This window comes from Chrysochloris asiatica, unplaced genomic scaffold (genome assembly GCF_000296735.1).
Source record: "Chrysochloris asiatica unplaced genomic scaffold, ChrAsi1.0 scaffold00182, whole genome shotgun sequence".
NCBI classification, from domain to species: domain Eukaryota; kingdom Metazoa; phylum Chordata; class Mammalia; order Afrosoricida; family Chrysochloridae; genus Chrysochloris; species Chrysochloris asiatica.
Genome location: NW_006408700.1, coordinates 3,755,010 through 3,772,369, shown reverse-complemented (window position 1 = coordinate 3,772,369; position 17,360 = coordinate 3,755,010).

The window sequence follows — 17,360 nt, the reverse complement described above, 5'->3', positions numbered from 1 at the left end:
AAAGTACACACTGTAAAATGAACTCAAATAAAATGACATAGTACCGGAACTAGCATGTCATTTTCCCAGAGATCCTGGTATGTAGCCATTTCAAATACAGGAGACCTTCAAAGCCAGCAAAATCAAGCTTCTATGTTGCCAAAATAAATGCCGTAAATTCCAACACATTTTAAATAGTAGTCCCTGTTGGGTTTTGATTCTGTCTTTTCCAGTGAGCTTGACTGGTTCCTAGAAGACCATAAGCTATGAGCAAGAAGGTGTTCAAACCCAGACTCACTGTTGTCAATTCTGACTCATGTGCCTCTCTCAACTGGCCATAGGTTTCCAAGGCTGTATATACATCTTTAAAGAGCTCTGGTAGCATAATGGTTATGAATTGGGCTGCTAATCTTATGGCCAGCAGTTGGAAACTACCAGTTGTTCCACGGGAGAAAGATGAGGCTTTCTGCTCCCATAAAGATTTACAGCCTCGGAAACCCTATGCAGGGTGGCTATGAGTCAGAACCGACTAAATGGCACATAATAACAACAATATATACATCTTTATAGAAACAGGCACTCTCATCTTTCTCCTACGCAGCAGCTACTGGGTTTGGACCACCGACCTTTTTTGTTAGAAGATGAACTCACTGTGCCAACAGGAACCCTTAGGAGGGGGTTGTTTTTAAGTGCCTTAAAGCCAGTTCCAACTCAGTTATCTTCTATAGACTTTCTGAGGAGCAACTGGAGGGTTTGACATGCCCACCTGCTGTTAGCAATCCAGTGTTTACCCTATAGTGCCTCACTAGGACCCTAGGAAGGGGGTTGTGATTATTAAGTTCTGTTTAATTGGTTCCAACTCATAGAAACCCTGTATAGAGTTTCTGAGGAGCAGCTGGTGAGTTTGAACCACTGAATTCATGGTGAGCAGTCCAGTGTTTATTCTACAGCACCACACCAGGAAGGGGTTAGACAGTATTAGATACAAACAGACACATGCATACACACAGATACAATACTCAAAAGAAGTAGCACCAGCTTAAGAGTAAAGGAAATAATTTAAAAAGTGAACAACTGTTACCTCACATAGTATATGAAAATTAATTAGAAATGGATTATAGCTCAAAATGTAAAGGTGAAAACTATAGAACTTCTAGAATAAAACAGAGAAAATGTTTGCTTCCTTGGAGCACACAAAATATTATTAGATGTGACACGAAAGCATGGACCATAAAACTTTGACAAGTAAAGACTTCATCAAAAGTATAAACTTTGTTCTTTGAAAGCACAACTTAAAAATGATAAAGCAAACCACAGGATGGGAGAAAATATCTATAATTTGTATATTTGCTAAAGAAGTCAGATACGGACATCATAAAAACTCTTACAACTCAATAATATGACAACATCAACAATAAAACCCATTAAAAATGGCAAAAGATTTGAACAGACATTTTGCAAAAGAAAATACACAACAGGGCTTCAAAAGTTAATGGAATTAAAAGACACTATTTCCATAATAGAAGAATTGATGCCTTTGAGTTGTGGTGTTGGAGGAGAATACTGAAAGTGCCATGGACTGCCAAAAGAACCAATCGATCTGTTTTGGAAGAAGTGCAGCCAGAGTGCTCCTTGGAGGCCAGGATGGCTAAGCTTTGTCTCTCCTACTTTGGACATATTGTCTGGAGGAAACAGTCGTTGGAGAAGGATGTCATGCTGGGTAAGGTGGAGGGTCAGAGAAAAAGAGGAAGACCCCCAACGAGATGGATCAGCCAGGTGGCATCATTGATGGACTCAAGTGTGGCATCAGTAGTGAGGTTGGCCCAGGATCGAACATTGTTTCGTTCTGCTGTGCATGGGGTCGCTATGAGTCGGTTCCGACTCGATGGCACCTGACAACAACAACAACAACATTTCCATAAACTTTTTTTGTTGTTGTTGTTTTCTTTATTTTGTCTAATTTGTCTCTACCTTTAGGCTCCTCTGTATAAATAGTACTGCAATGAATATTAGAATTTTGTGAATCTCTGCTTTCAAGTCTTTTGGGTATGTCCCTAAGAGTGGAATTGCTGTCACATGGTATTTCCATTTTTAGTTTATTGAGGAATAATCACACTGTTTTGCACAATGGATGTATGGTTTTGCATCCCCACTAGCAATGGATAAGGGTAGCAGTTTCACTACATCCTTTGCTAACAATTGTTTTTTTCATTTTGGTTATTTTTTATCTTAACCATCCTGGTGGAAGAGAATTGATTTCTCATTGTGGTTTGGATTTGCATTTCACTGATGGCTAATGATACTGAGCATGTTTACAAGCATTTTGGTGGCCATTTAAATGTCCTCTTTGGTGAAATTGTCTATTCAAAGTCCTTTGACCACTGGGTTGTCTTTTTGCTAAGTTTTGAGGTTCGATATATGAGATGGAATTAAAAGATAATAGGATTTTTTCCCACGAAGTCTTAGGAGGTCCCTAGTATATTTTGGTAATTATAGTCTTGTCAGATAGATGGCTTCCAAATACATTCCACCAGCGGGTAGCTTGTCTTTTCACTTTTTTTGGTAAAATTTCGATGAACAAAAATTTTTCATTTTTTGAGATCCCATTTATTTTGTCTTTTCCTATTTGTACTTTAGTTATCATATTAAACACTACATTTTGTTAGTGGTGGTGGGTAGGTTTGAGCAGTGGTTGGGTTTGAACTGACAAACTATTTCCATAAACTTTTGAAGACCCCTTATAAATGGCAAAAAAAAAAAAAAATTCAAAAGCAAATGCTAAATATCATCTGTTTTCAGATATATACAAAGTAAAACAACAATGCTATATTAACATGTATGCTAAGGATGTCTAGAGTCTAAATGAAGACCGATGTTAGCAAGTGTTGGTGAGGAAGCAAAGCAGTGAAAACTCTCACCACTGCTGATGGGAATGCAAAATGGTATAGACATGTTGCAAATTGAAAAGTTGAACATAAACCTATCGGATAACCCAGCAATTCCACTCCTAGGTATTGGCCAAGATAAGTGAAAATGTGTCCAAACATTACAGTGCTTTACATTTGCACTTTCACTTTTAAGCGTAAGCACCCTTAAGAACTTTATAAGAAATCCCAACATGTAAAACAGATCAATCATGCTTTGTCCTGATTGCTGGCATCCCATTGGTCCCCACCTGTCCTCCATTGACCACTGATGACAAATATGCTCAGTATGGGGTAGAGGGACTGGAGTGGAGACTTGAAGACTTGGCACATGCTATACAAAAGAAAAGGAGAAGATTCAGTAGAGTGGAAGTACACATGGAGAGTGCTGAGGCAAAGTCTGGATAGGTGGAGGTGGGGCTCATTTTAAACCACTTGTGGCTTCCTGATTTACCTTTAAGCTTCATTCCTACGTCCCGAACCCTGCAAACTGCCTGGACCACTTCTGTTTCAGAGCCTTTTCTAACTATTCCAAGAAGACGACATTTGTGTCAACTTCAAGTCTTCAAGGCAACTACTGTACTTCATTAAAGCAAAAGATGCTTCAGTTCCCTCTGTTCCAGCTCCAGGCATCCCATTTGCACGAGAGACCTGGAGCCTTTTAGTCTGGGGACTGATTTGTTACGCAGCAAGCAAAAATGGGAACACATCTATTCCTAGGTTTTATTCCTTGGCAATTTCTCCTACATTTAGTTGCAATGCTTGATTTGTGCTGTTGTTGTTGTTAAGTGTCATCGAGTTGGTTCGGACTCATAGAGAACCTGTATAGGGTTTCTGAAGGAGCTCTGGTAGTGTAAGGTTACGAATCGGGCTGCGAGCCGCCAGGTCAGCTGTTCTGAGGGAGAAAGATGAGGCTTTCTGCTCCCGTAAAGATTTACAGCCTCGGAAACCCTGTACAGGGTCGCTATAAGTCGGAACCGACTCCATTGCACACAACAACAACAACAACAACATAGGGTTTCTGAGGAGTGTTTGGTGTGCTTGAACCACCAAACTTATGGTTCAAACCAGCCTTACAATGTAGCATATTAATCCACAGCACCACAATAGTAATCCTTATTCAAGGATCCCTAGTGGTGCAATGATTAAGGGTTCAGTTGCCAACCATAAGGCCATTGCTTAGAACTCACCAACTGCTCCGTGGGAGAAAGATTTGGTAGTTTCTTTCTAAGATTAACAATCTTGGGAACCCTATGGTGCAGATCTATTTGATGACAGTAGTTTTATAGATAGATGATAGGTTTCATTTCAATGCCAAATCCTGGAAAATTCTTTTAGAAGACATTGCACATGGCAGTGCAGCTCAGTGAGAGATGAAGACAATCTGAACCCCCCATGACCAGGTTTTAGAATATGCAGACAATTGCAGTTGTGTTGGGTAAAAATCTGGTCATGAGTAAAGATAAAAAAGATGCCATCCATTTTAATATGGCTCTCAATTTTGAGACATTAGAACCAGAATTAATGAAGTATAACATTCACTTTTTCTCTCATGGAACATTATCACAGATATTTATTTTTGCCTGTAGTTTAGGTATTTGGATATAATAGTGTTATAAGTGTTACTTTGTTGTTGTTTTTAGGTGTCATCGAGTTGGTACTAACTCCTAGAGACCTTATGCACAGTAGAATAAAACCCTGCCTGGTTCTGGGCCAACCTCACAATTGTTGCCACATTTCAGCCCATTGCTGCTGCCACTTTGCCAATCCATCTCATTGAGGGTCTTCCTCTTTTTCTCCGACCCTCCATTTTACCAAATACTATGTCCTTCTCAGCGACTGGTCCCTCCTGACAATATGTTTGATGTATGAGAGGTGAAGTCTGGCCATCTTGGCTTCTAGGGAACATTCTGGCTGTACTTCTTCCAACACAGATTTGTTTGTTCTTTTGGCAGTCCATGGCATGCTTAATATTCTCCTCCAACACCATAGCTCAAATGCATCAATTCTTCACTGTCCAACTTGCACATTCTACTTGGGCCATGCTATTTACCTCTATATCTCTAGAATTTCTAAACTCTGTTTTACACACTTAATTATCCAATCATTCAATCATCCAATGGACTCCATTTTAATATAACACTTAATGATCTCACACTGATTGTCAGAGGTATTGAGTAAGTTTGTCTCACTCTGTGAGTTTCACTCTATTACTTTCACTCCCTTCAGTGACTATTCTAAACTATTGCTCTTCTTAGTTTCTCAAGCACATTCCCACCAACTTGAGAATTGAGAAGTAAGATGGAACAGGAAAAAGAAATAGGATTTGATGGCCAACAGTTGAGTTTGTAGACTCTGTGGCCTTTGATATAGAACTTCTTGTACCCTTAGGTGCCCCTTCTGTAAAATGATGGTAATACTACCTCTTTGGAGGCAGTTCTGCTCTGTAAGATGATGTCACCATGAGCCGCAATTGACATTAAGCAATGGTTTTTGTTCTTGTTAGCATCGAATAAGCTTCTGATCAATTTCAAGGGCTGTTAGCAAAGTGGATGATTTTCTCTGTTTGGCTCTTGCAGGAATAGGCCTGCGTTTTACTCTTGTTCCTTGGTCTTACTTTAAAGGTCTTTCCATTCTGCCTCAGAGCAATTTGAAACAATTCCTTGACAAACGAAGACATGCTAATTTGCAATGAAACCAGCTGTAGGGGAACTGCATGTTCTCAGGGAACCTGGTTGGCCCCTGGTGAGGCAGATCTTACTCCACACAAGGCTCCTGGGAAGGGACTAAGGATTAGAAGTTTCCCAGATGTTAGCTTTGTGTCCTGTGATGTCTCCTCTCTCCTTGTTGTTGTTGTTAAGTGCCGTCGAGTCGAATCGGACTCATAGGGACCCTGTATAGGGTTTCGGAGGAGCAGCTGGTGAGCTTGAACCACCAAGCTTGCAGTTCGAACGGCTTTGCAGTCTGGTGCCTTAACCCACAGCGCCACAGCAGGATTCCCTTAGTTTTGCTCTAACTGCCCTTACCCTGGGACCGAGAATGTGATTCTTTCAGGCTATCAGACTCAGGTAATCAGACTTGCTTGATGTCAAAGTGTCTCTAAAAAGCCAAGCTGCTTCTTTCCTTTCAGATTGGTTAGTTTCAGGATTATCATTCAGAACTGTGCCCTACTATATCACTTGGTTGGCACTTGAATTCTATTTTAAGATACAATGAGTAATCATTTTACCAGTTGGCACTTGATGAGATTTGCTAACTTCGGAGCAGGACAAGGTCACTTTGAACAGACTCAGAGGGCACCTAACAACAGCAACATACATATATATATATATATATATAAAGAGGAATCTTCTTCATTACCATGCTTACAACCTAACTGCAGGTATTATGTGCAAAAGCCCACTCATATCAAATTCTGCTAGGATGCCTTTGTTACAAACAATAGGCCTCACCACAGCCAGGACATTAATGTGACAATAGGAGTTAATGGGCTGCTGTAGCAGTTAGAAACTACCAGCTGTTCTACAGGAGAAAGATGAGGCTTTCTGCTCCCGTAAAGATTTACAGCTTCGGAAACCCTGTACAGGATCACTATGAGTCAGAACCGACTCCACGGTCACATAACCACCACCACCAGTGGAGAATGAAGAGGCTGTGGGTGGAGTTCAGTTAGAGCTCCGCTGTTCTCCTGCTTTTCTCTCCTGTATGAAGAGACTTCATGCTCAGGCTGGCTTCTGTGTGGTACAAAGATGGCTGCTGCTGGGACCCACCTTACCTGCTTTCTTCTCCACACTATGAGTGGACTGGGGTTGATGAGGTGGCAAACAGATTTCTTTATTATTCAACAAATATTGAGAGTTTCACTCTAACTGGATAAAGTCAGATCACATCATCGCCTCAGGACAGAAACTATGGCAAGAAGGGTGGGAGTTCCTTGGTAAACTTGGGCCCACGGCTTCTTCTCCTATAGCTGGTGTGAGGTCACCCCAATACCCTGCCTGAAGACTTCTCAATGCCCAAGGAGAAGCCAGAAAAGAGCGTATTTAAAAAAAAAAAAAACAGGGGAAAAAAACAAACAAACAATGGCATTTGTTCACATTTTAGATTTGAAGGACAGGACAATAAAAAGCAAATGAAGAACTCTGCTATTTTCAAGTATTTCCAAGAGTAGAGATGTCTGCAAATGTAATCACTTAGTTGTCTTAGTGAGCTTTCTGTTTGCTTTTGCTTGCCTTTTGTTGTTAGGTGCCATCGAGTTGGTACTGACTCATAGAAACCTTATGCACAGCAGAAGGAAACAGTGCACGATCCTAGGTCAACCTCACAATTGTTGCCACACTTGATTCCATTGATGCTGCTACCTGGCCAATCCATCTCGTTGGGGGTCTTCCTCTTATTCTCTGACCCTCCACCTTAACAAACATGATATCCTTCTCCAGGGACTGGTCCTTTCTGACCATATGTCCGAAGTATAAGAGATGAAGTTTGGCCATCCTGGCCTCCAAGGAGCACTCTGGCTGCACTTCTTCCAAAATGGATCTTTTGGTTCTATGGGCAGCCCATGGCACTTTCAATATCTCCTCCAACACCATCCATAACTCAAACGTGTCAATTCTTCTACGGTCTTCCTTATTCACAGTCCAGCTTTCACATGTATATGAGGTTATTGAAAAAACCATGGCTTGGGTCAGGCGTGCTTTAGTCCTCAAGCTGACATCTTTGCTCTTCAACACTTTAAAAAGGTCTTGTGCAGCAGATTTGCCTAATGCAATACGTCGTTTGATTTCTTGACTGCTGCTTCCATGAGTGTTGACAGTTGATCCAAGAAGCATGAAGTCCTTGACAACTTCAAACTTTCTTTGTTGATAAGAATGTTGTTTATTGGTCGAGTGGTGAGGATTTTTGCTTTCTAGACATTGAGATGTAATCCATACCGAAGGCTGTGCTCTTTGATCTTCATTAGTAAATGTTTTAAGTCCTCTTCACTTTCAGCAAGCAAGGTTGTATCATCTGCACATCGAAGGTTGTTAATGAGTCTTCCTCCAATCCTGATGCCATGTTTTTCTTCATATAACCCAGCTTCTCAGATTATTTGCTCAGCATACAGGTTGAATAAGTGTGGTGAAAGAATACAACCTTGTTGCACACCTTTTTTAATTTTAAACCATTCAGTGTTCCCATGTTCTGTTTGAACAATTGCTTCTTGTTCCAGGTACAGAGTCCTCATGAGCACAATTAAGTGTTCCAGAATACTCATACTTCACAATGTTGTCCATAGCTTGTCATGATCCACACAATCAAAAGCCTTTGTGTAGTCAATAAAGCACAGGTAAACATCTTTCTGATATTCTCTGCTTTCAGCCAAGATCCATCGGACATCAGCAATGATATCCCTCGTTCCATGGCCTCTTCTGAATCTGGCTTGAACTTCTGGAAGTTCTCTGTCCCTATATGCTTGTAGCCATTTCTGTATAACCTTTAGTAAAACTTTATTCGCATGGGATATCAATATTTTCCAATGATTTTCGCATTCCGTTGGGTCCCCTCTCTTTGGAATGGGCACAAATACAAATCTCTTCCAATCAGTCAGCAAGATTCAGTATTCGAAATTTCTTGGCAGAGATGAGTGAGTGCCTCTTGTGCCGCCTCACTTTCTTGAAAGATTTCAATTTTTATTCCATCAATTCCTGGTGTCTTGTTCTTTGCCAATTCTTTCAATGCACCTTGGACTTCCTCCTTCAGTATCATTGGCTCTTGATCATATGCTACCTCTTGAAATGGTTGAACATGAACCATTTCCTTTTGGTACAGTGACTTTGTGTATTCCACCACTCGTCTGTCAGTTTGCTTGTCCTAAGCAAGTATTAATATTAAAATCTGTAACTCTGATTTTATAAGTTCTTTTGATTCCCCAGGAGGTGAACAAATGATACTTTAAACTCATAAATGCTGCTGCTTGACAGGTTTTATAAGTTATTACATATTCATAAAGTAGTGAATAAACACAATTTCTGAGCCCCTTTGTTCTTAGTAAGCACATTATTATTGCATTATTGTATTAGTGTTAATACTATAATAGTAAACCCCAGGAAGAGTGTGGGGACCAAAAGGTTAATTCTCAGGAATGCAGGTGTACTGATAATTGGGCACTCAGAGGCACAATCCTGAGCTATCTTTCCAAGATTTCCCGTCTCTCTGCTTCTTATTCCTAAGCAATACAGCTTCGAAGTGATAATCTATATTAAGCACCCCCATAATCATATTCAGATTAAGGGAAATATGTATGAAACATTTTATTTATGCTTAGTGACACTGAGCAAGAGGAAAATAGGCAGAGGAATTTTGGTGACAGTTTATATTCCAACAAATAATCACATGTTTTATCCTCTTAATAGGTTGAAAGCACACTCCCAAAGCAGATTATACATTTTACGCATTTAATTATAATCATACTTTCCTCTTATCTGATAGGAATATCTTCCATTTAAATATCAGTTTAATTTATGCCTATCATTTAATAATCATGCAATGATCTGGGCCAATTATAACAATTCTTCCCTATCAAACTATAGTTGTTAGAAGGATGTTGAGCAGGAAAATGTTTAAATCCTGACATAAAAATGTCTGTGATAAAACCAGGAGCTTTGAATTTCATGGTCCTTTAATATTGCCTTTGAAGTAATGAAAAAGGCATTTTCCACCACTTGCTTCAAGGATTCCATTAATAACATCTTACACAAAGGACCAGTCATTTTAAAAGTGGGATATCGTGACGTTATTCTAAAGCATTTACAATTATATAACAAACTTTTATTGGAATTTCTCCTTCTTACCTTTTTTTTTTTTTTTTTTTCATTCTCCCTAATGAAATACTTGTTAAACAGGTGATTTCACCTTTACCTTATGAAAGTGCCCATGGCAGGCTATTACTTATTTAATTCCGTTCCAGAGAAAAAGGATAACAAGTTGGGAGGTGGTGAGGAGGAAGGATGTGATGTGATAGATCTAAAGAATTAGGAAAGGGACTTCTCTTTTGATCTTAGCTTAGGTTGCAAAAACTATATATGTATTTGATAGTTGTGTATGAGCCCCTAGTGGGCACTTGCCCTCACCACAAACCTTCACTTTAGTCTGACTGACTGTCCAGTTAGAAAGAACTAGACTACAAGGAAATCATCGGGGTTTACATGGGTCAATGGCCTTCTCTTTATGTTCTGATAAAAAGTCAGTTTTACCAAGAAGTGGAATTTCAGACACTCCTGGAAGAAGGATCATTAAAAAAAAAAAATGGTTTCCATGAGCCTAGAAATCCAAGGAGAAAATTAGTTTCAACTCTAACTTCCTGTTGGATCCTTGACTAGGACACTCTGAAGGGCAATTATGTAAAGTACACAAGAAGATGCCACAGACAGTCTGCACTGAGAGAAAGGCAGCCATCCCTGGAGGCTTTGGGTGTGTGTCGCTTAACTTTCTTGGGAGGATCAGGTGCTGGAATGAGAATGATGCTAAGTGGTGGTCAGTGAGGAACTAGAGGATAGCTCCGTTAGTCAGTGATGAAAACAGAAATGTATGAATGAATGAATTGATGTAAAGGTCCATCTCTAAAGCAAGATGTTATCATCAGAATAGCATCATTGTTCAAAAACTATGATTTTCTTCCCTTTTCAAGTTGCTCTTCTTTTTCATGGGTATGATAAAAGCACCTATGTTAGAATGATTCTAAAGAGGTTCAGGACTTCAGAATAGAGACTGGCATCATTTGCAGTGAGCCATTCCTCTTCTTCTTCTAGCTTGCTTTTCTCCATTTGCAAGTGCTAAGGATGAGTACCTCCTCGAATAAATGAGCAAACGGACCAGTACCATATCTCCATCAATGAAAATGTTAAAGAGGCGTTTTCTTACGTATTTTGTTACATCATTCCATTGTGATCATTATATTCTGCAAGATTGCCTGGGTCAGACCATAAGATAGAATGTTATACATGTTCTCCTTATTTTCTAGACTGAACTACAACTAAGTCATTCTAGGAGCAAAATCTCCATGGGGAAGATGATGTAAATGTCTTCAAGTTAGGAATGTTTTCTCCGTTACATCTCCTTCTGCTGACATCTGAGTTGATGCCTCTTTTTTGTCTTCATCTCATTATATTGAAAAGAGTGGCTTCACCTATAAAATATTTTCAATGTTTCCTACAGGAAACAAGAGAAAATCTACATCTGAGTGAGCAGGTGGGATCCTATAAAAGACAAGATGGCCAGTTATATCATAGAACACTAAATAATGAAATTTTAGGACTCAAATGGACCTCAGAGAACATTGAAGCCAAGTACATCATTTAAAAAACAGAGAAAGAGAGAGAGATTGAGAGAGAGAGAGAGAAGCGCCACTTAGGTCAGATGATTAGTGAATTAGAATGTGGTCACTAACATAGCAGAAAATTGCTACCATGATAAACACTGTTTTGATAACTTTGATGGGTCAAAGGCATGGCAATATTCACTGACGTCAGCTGGTTGATTGTAGCCAGGATTAGAATGACCATGTTTCCCAATTTATAACGACTGTGTGGTGCCATATCACTGGACTGCAGACCAAAAGATCTGGTTTAAACCCACCAGCTGCTCCTTGGAAACCCTATACAGGGTTGCGATGAATCAGAACTCACTCAATGGCACTTAACAACAACAACAACAAACTCTGAAGAATCTAATTCTAGTAGGTCTATTCTTGGTGGTTGCTGTGTTGCTCCTGACCCTTGGTGACCCTTTGTGTGTCAGAAGAGAAATGCTCCACTGGACTTTCAAGGCTGTGACCTTTTGGAAGCAAATTTCAAGGCCAGTCTTCTGAGAGACTTCTTACTGGGTTTGTACTACCATCTTTGATCTAATAGTTGAGTGTTTAACTGTTCGAGCCTCCCAGGGATATTATCTTAGTTGTTGTTGTTGTTAAGTGCCATCGAGTTGGTTCTGACCCATAACGACCCTGTATAGGGTTTCCGAGGGTATAAATCTTTATGGGAGTAGAAAGCCTCATCTTTCTCCTGCGGAGTGGCCGGTAGTTTCGAACCACTGATCTTAAGGTTCACAGCCCGATTCGTAACCACTACGCTACCAGAGCTCCTTATTAGTGATCACCATACTTAAATTTAAAAGAGAGCAAACTCTTTAAAGACATTTTTCTTAAACTTAGAGAAATTTATTTTACTGGAGTTACATTAAAAAATTTAGCTATTTCCAGACCAAAGGTTAACAAGTATTCCCAAACTATTCCTATTGTCATTAAGTGCAGTTGTTAACTGACTCATAATGACCCTGCATAGGGTTTCTTAGGAGTGGCTGGTAGGGTTGAACCATCGACCTTGTGGTTAGCAATAGAGTGCTTATCCTAAAGCACCACAACTCAAAACTATATTTAGTATTTCACTGTTTTCCTTTTGTCTAAGAATAAAGAGAATTAAACTGGTGGAGGCTGCTGTCTGTCTTCACCCCTACAACATTGGAGGTTGAGATTCCAGGTGAAACCGCTCGCTGTGTTGTAGCGGGCCATGACTGGGCTCCAAAGTAGTGGCTGGAGAGATCTGGGGTGGGGAGGGGGTAGGTTGGTGTCTCCAGATGGATTTTAATCAAAACAGATTGTTCACAGTTGAAGAAACACAGTTCACTTTTTTAATACCACGACAGCACATTCTCCATTCTCAAAGAAAAAAGGTACATAATTGGCTTCCTTTCCAACTATGTAGAAGAGAATTATGAATGAAGTAGTGGCTTAAAGCACAGGGGCACGAGATGCTGTAACTGACACAGCCTATCACACCACGGAACCCTGACTTTTACACAGTGTTGAATGGAAAGCTACTTTCATTAACGTTAATAGGGATTGTCTGGCCAAATCTTTGAACAATAATGAAAACTTAAGGGTAAAGTTTGTTTTTGATTTTGTAATGTTTTATTGTGAATTATGTGATAGTTTACCTGGGAGAACATTAGTTTTACATTCATCCTATTGTATATCGTTTCATTGCCATGGTTACAATCCCCTCCATGCATCATCAACCTACCAAAGGGTATATCCTACAAGCCTATTCCCCGGTTGTCAGCATACTAGCCCCTCTCCCTCTCTGGGTCTAAAGTCTCCAGCTGCTCCATCTCTCCACGTCATCGTCTCTGCCTCCATCTCAGGCATCACTGCTTCTCTGGGTAGGGTCCCACTCTCCGCTCTTCTCCCTTCAGGGTCCCAGGGACCTCTGCTCCTAAACTGCAAAGATAATCACTCCCCTCCTTGCTTCAAAACATCTACCTTTACATATCCAACCCTCACAATCAGTCCTGATAACAATTATTCACTATTGTATCACAAGAGACCTATCCACATCTCCTTTCATTAACCCCGCCCAAACAGATTGGATACTACTCAGTGGAGATTCTACCTTCCTCCATGCCCTCTGGATCTAGGCTCCCTCTTGAAAGTTTGTAAGCCAGTCACTTCTTGCCTTTGTAGTGCCCCCATTTTGGGTAGCCAATGTCCAAGTTGCCCATCTCTGTCTACTCTGTGTATGAAGGGGATGGGAATGATCCTTGCTGTAAAGATTTGTTCCCTCTTTTGAGCTACTGCATCCATAGGTGTAGGTCAAGTTCATCAAACTGTATCAGATTACTCTTTTTTCCCTCTTCTTTCTTCTTCTAGTTGAGCTCTGATCATCCAATCATTGAAGCCAGGTCAAGCGGGTATTATCTGCAAGTGTGGGTGTTCTTGTGCATATGCCCTCTCTTCTTATCAGCTGGATGCTTCACTCTCCACTGACTCTGGGCCCAAGAGTCCCCAGGTCTTGCCACACTGCTGGCCAACCAAATCTCCACCCTGGTTCACAGGAGTCTATTGAATGTTGTAGGGCTTAGCTCACAGTTTCATTGCTGTTTTTCCCTTACTTCCCCTTATCAGTGATGAACGTTGTCATCAATCAGAGTGTGTATTCCCATTGAGTCTTAGTCTTGGAAGGGGGTTTGTTCTGAGGGGACCTGACCACTTGCCTTGATGTCTCCTGGGTGAGCAACTTCCTTGTTCTTATAGTAATCAGTCTGTCTGCCTATATTGTTTTGTATTTTTCCTGTCAATCTTTCTTTCAAGACATATCTTCTGTTCTTCTAGCCATTCCAGGCTGGTCTGCCTGTCCTTTCAAGAGGAAATTTCCCACCTCTGAAGATTCTGGATGCTGTTCAGGATTCCACCTATGGTCTTATGTAATGCAGAGGCTCCACAGGAAGTCTCTTTCACTGGGCACATTGTAGTCCCATTTTAGGTATTTCAATCAGTTATAGGCAAGAGATGGACTTACAAGCTTACTATGGTGATATTTCTGGCTATTACTTTCTCTCCCCCTCCAGTGTCTATTTTATAATGTAATGCAAGGAAAACCAAGATTCAAAAGAGAGTCAACCATCTTAACATTATTTCAAGGGTAAAGTTTTGAGGTGACATTTTGAAGCCTGGCTCTATATGTGGGTGACGCATAGCTTTTTCTTTCCAGCACGTTCAGATGTGAATATCCAGTATAAAGATTTGTCGTAGTTAAGTGCCATCAAATTGGTTCAGACTCATAGCAACCCTGTATAGGGTTTCTGAGGAACAGCTTAAACCACCGACCTTGTATTTCAAACTGACCTTGTGGTCCAGTGCTTTACCCCACAGCATCATCACACCAGGACTCCAGATTACTGGGGGAAATATTCACAATTGGCCTAAAGAGTCATGCTAAAAACCACTAAGGTTTTATATACAATTAGGGTTAAAATTCTTATTATATTTGGACTTGTGGCTTAAACAAGAAACTTTATACTTAGCCTATGTTGAGATCATATGAGAGGGAATCTGTTTTGTTGGATTTTAGTACAATGAGCAACTAGGCTTTCAAATAGTGAGCATGGGTAAAGTGAGGCTCTTCAACTACAAACCATAGCCATGTTACATTCAGGAAATGAAGGAGGAGAAAACTAGTCACAGTGGTAACAAAACACTGTTAACCCATAACGGCGTTCACCAGGGAGGCTCTTATTGGCTTCTATTGTTGTTGTTAGGAAGACCATGAGATTCCACCTATCCTTTGTGGCATCTTATTTGTTCTCTTTTACCTTTGAGCTCTGATGAGTCCTCAGGAAATCAGGCCAAATGATCAATGCTCCAAACACCAAAGAATACGCAGAATGGGTCCGCTTGACCAGATCACACTTGGAGGAACTCCTTCTTTGGTCTTGTGTATTAAATTACATACCCCCAAAAGTATGGTCTTAACCACAGGTTCAGCAGTTCAACCTGATACTGGGTGGCTGTGAGTCAAAACCAACTCGACGGCACTTAACAACAACAAATGTGATGAGTAGAACTGCAGTTGCCTTGGCAGCGCTAGACCACATGACTTAGGAAGACCAGGAGATGCCACCTGAACCTATGTGGCCTCTAATGGGTTGGACTTTCTTCACTCCTTGTCGAGGGCTACTAGAAGCTGAGAGACACAGAAGGACTCGTCCTCTAGAAACTGCAGAGAAAGCCTGACCTGGCAGATATGGTGATCGTGGACTTCTAGCTACCTACACAGGAGACAATACATTTCTGTCCTTCTAAGTCACCCAGTTTGTGGCTTATGAGTAATTCTGCTGCTTCTGTAAGCACATTATTGTGGTCATTCTAGGAAGCTGACACGCTAGCATAAGGATGATGGCTCAGTGCTGGTCCCTCTTTACTTTCATTACTGTGTCCTTTTTTGTGATTCGTTCTCAAGAACTCTCAGTAATCAAGATCATCTGATGGCAGGTGACAGGGACTGCTGAGGTCATTTGAGGATTTAACTCCAACTAACTTGGCACCAATGGAGTCTTAGTGTGGCACTGAGGGTTAATGCACTGGACTGCAAGGTAAGTTTGAATCACAGGTTGGCGGCTCAAGCTTACTAGCCACTCCTTGGGAATCCCTATACTGGGTCACTCTGAGTCAGAACCGACTCGACAGTACTTAACAACAACAACAACAACCTGGCACCAAACAGTAACCTTTCTTTCAGACTGTTTGAGTAGCCTCAAGTCAGGAGACGCACTTGAGTTACCCAGTGCAGCCCAGGTAAGAAGTGGAGTATTTGTTCAGATCTGTGGACACTCTCATCCAGGTAAGGATTTCCTTCCCCTGCCGTTTCTGGCAAGGGCATCTACTGTGGCATGAAGAGCACACAGATTAGACGTTGCTTCTTTATGTTCTGTGACAGAATGATGCCACCTCAGTATCTCTTTAAAGCCATAAAAGCATCACAAAATTTAAGCCAAGATTCCTTCTTCAAGGGCTAACCCCGGGAACACCACACATGAGGTGATTCTGCAGTGAAGCCTCCAAAAAGTCCCCCAGGTTTCTCAATTGAGAAAAATAAGATAGCACAATTAAAAAAAAAAATCTTCTCAGGCTATTGATGCCATTTGTGAACTTTACATCTGTACAAAAAATGAATGCTGATTCTTGGAGCATCTAAAGAAACAGCACACGTCCATACAATGTCTCATTTTAGGAGAAGTGAGAGCAATGAATAGTTTTTGACCTACAGTACCACTAGCCATTCCTCGGAAACCCTAGTCAGGGTTGCTGTGCGTCGGGACCAACTCTACCGCATTTAACTACGAGAGCAGGGAGTCAGGTCCCACACACAATGGTATTTTGATTCAAAGCCCTATGCTTTATTTAGAATCAATTATACTAAATGTCTCTCTACTTAGAAATCTTAGGAACAAGCTAAGGACATCAATCTGCCCTCAGGCAGAGGACCTGCTCAGGCCTCAAAGGAATTAAACATAATTTTCAACTATGTCTCTGCCACTTCAATCGTACAAGATCACTTTCTTTTGAGAGCTACGTTTTTCCCTTCTTTCCAGTCATCCTTTCTCTGATTGTCCTTCTCACCTTTTCTTTGTACTTTACTTTCTTCTCTCCCTGCCCCTCTTCTTCCTTCCCTCCTTTTCTTTATTTTTCAGTCAGGAGACCATCCCCATTTCCAGAGGAGATGTTGCATTGGGGCTTGGGGAAAGATAAAGGAAGCAGCAATGCTCTTTTCAAACAAAGGATTGCATTATTACTACACACTTTACCCAGGGGTAGCCCCATCCTGTCTCCATGAAAAACAAATTCAGGAACTTGTAAAGGAACAAAATCAACAGGAGCATACAGTTCAAATCCTTCAATTTGAGAAAAAAGAACCAAAGAGTTGAAATTAGCTTGCTTGCTATGGAATGACTATTAGAATGATGAAGACAGTTTTCTGCCAGGGCAAGCACAGTAGGTTTCTAAATTCTCCAACAACCTAATTTTTAATAAACACAGCTATAAAAGCACAAACAGCAGCAGGCTACTTAGATAACATGGATCTAAAAATTAAACACTTACGATTATCAAAAGGCTTTGTCAAAAGACTACAAAGAGAATCTACA